The sequence below is a fragment of the Haplochromis burtoni genome, unplaced genomic scaffold, assembly GCF_018398535.1.
Source record: "Haplochromis burtoni strain Fernald_Lab_line unplaced genomic scaffold, NCSU_Asbu1 Contig_232, whole genome shotgun sequence".
Taxonomy (NCBI): Eukaryota; Metazoa; Chordata; class Actinopteri; order Cichliformes; family Cichlidae; genus Haplochromis; species Haplochromis burtoni.
The window spans coordinates 852,791-854,927 of record NW_024582593.1 but is presented as its reverse complement, the minus strand read 5'-3'; positions in this window follow the sequence as shown (position 1 = coordinate 854,927).

The window sequence follows — 2,137 nt, the reverse complement described above, 5'->3', positions numbered from 1 at the left end:
GTTAGTAAGTCTGGAGATGTGGGACCTAATTCACCTGAGTTGCTGACCAGAGGGAAGCAGGTCAAACAGGTAGTGGGCAAGGTGTGAGGTGTCACCTGTGATGGCCCTGGTTTACCTGAGACAGGAAGATCTGGCGATGGCCTCCAGGGTTGGTTGGACCCTCAGTGCAGCCTTCCTGTTCTTACTCGTAGCCCCTGAGTACCAGACATCAAGCTGGAGGAGAGCACGCTCTCCAGTGAGGAGTTGTAGAAGGCCAGCAGCAAATTCTGGTCCAGGTTATTCTTCCTCAGGACATGGAGGAAGTGCGGCCACTCCTGGGCCCTCTTTACTAGGGCAATGGTGTTGTGGGTCCAGTTGAGATCAGCAAATATGTGGATGCCCAGAAACCTGAAGGTGGAGACAGATTCCACTCATTCTCCATTGAGAGGGGAGTGAACCTGTCTGTGCCTCCTGAAATCAATGACGAGTTCTTTTGTTTTAAGGACATTAAGCTTCAGGTTATTTTCTGAGCACAAGTTCTCTACCTCCCCATTCTCATCTCCATCAGAGGTAAGCCCAACCACATTGGTGTGATTGGCATACTTGATGATGGTGTTGGTTGGGTGGGTAGGTGCACAGTGACAGTGGTGTTGAGAGGTTGGGCCCAAGTTGGACTGATTGAGGTTGGTTTGTGAGTCTTCAGTCTGACTGAGTCATTCATAAAGTATTCTGTTCCAGCTTCTGGAGGACAACATCATCACTTTTGTAAAGAATGAGCGGAAGAAGATCGAGAAGGTTCTGAGTCCAGATTATCCAAAATGCTCAAAGAGACAGAGGAAGGATGAGGAGGTGCTGAAGAGTAAGGATGAGGAGCAGAGGAGGTGCACAGAGTCATTCATGACAATCACATTGTACTTCTTGAGGAGAATGAAGCAGGAGGAGCTGGGCGATCAACTGCAGAGCAGTAAGCAGATTTCTATAAAGATTACTGTTTTTGCTCTTTAGGGGAAAGAAATTGTCATGTAAACTTTATAAAGCATTAACTGATATTCTGATTTTTTTTATTCAGAACATGTTGCTGCAGTTTGTCAGTGAAGCTGCTGTCTCTGGGACTTAAGAGTCCTCACTGTAAACTGGAAATTCTCAGGTTAGATCACACTGTTGGATTTGAGATCTGTTTGCCAAATAGACATTACATTTACTTTAGTAAGTAAATTGGGGGGTTTTAGTGCTTCGTAAGAACACAAAACAGACAAAGTGCTTTACAGTAGTATCAATAAAACCAAAGCAATGCCCCCAAAACAATAGGGAGACACATACATCAAATAAAATGAACACAAAGCTATTCCACGTATTCCCACGCCAATCGCCCTTATTTTTTAGATGGGTAAATGCAGGAACTAGGGTGTAAGCTCGGAGCCATTCAGTAAGTGGGTGCCTCAACCCATATGGCCATAAAAGTAAGAATCCATAATTTAAATTGAAATCTAAACCTAACAGGTAGCCAGTGCAAAAGCTTTAAAAGCGGGGTGATGTGTGATTAATAAAACAGAGTGAATCGTAAACCTCTGATCAGCATTTAGGGCAGATTGAAAAAGGCATTTAATAGATGCTTCAATCAAACCAGAAAACACTTCATAACAATAATCCAAATGTGAAGAGATAAAAGCATCAGGAATCTTCTATTCAGTTTATAAGCCCCATTTATATATGTTTCCCTTGGGACATATTTTTGAAAGGTATAATTTTTTTGTTATCACTGCTTTGCCGATGACATTCAACACTATATTCCAGTCAAAGAAAATGACAAAGGGTCATTTTAACCACTGCTTAAGTGATCTAAAAACGTTATATGTCTAAATGAGAATAAGACTGTGGTGGTTGTTTTTGGTTGCCCCAAACAGCTCAACAACTCTGCTTGCACTCTTGGCACTTTAGCTTTTCACACTCAATATTTGTAAATGTAATTAAGTAGGGTCATCTGCTTAAATGTATCTATTAGGCTAATGAATGTGTGTGTGTGTGTGTGTGTGTGTGTGTGTGTGTGTGTGTGTTGAAGGACATGTGTGTGTGTGTGTGTGTGTGTCTTTCAGTCGCTTTGTTTTTATCTTTTTAATGGTAAACTTGCTTAAATCAGTACCCTGTGACACTATCACCA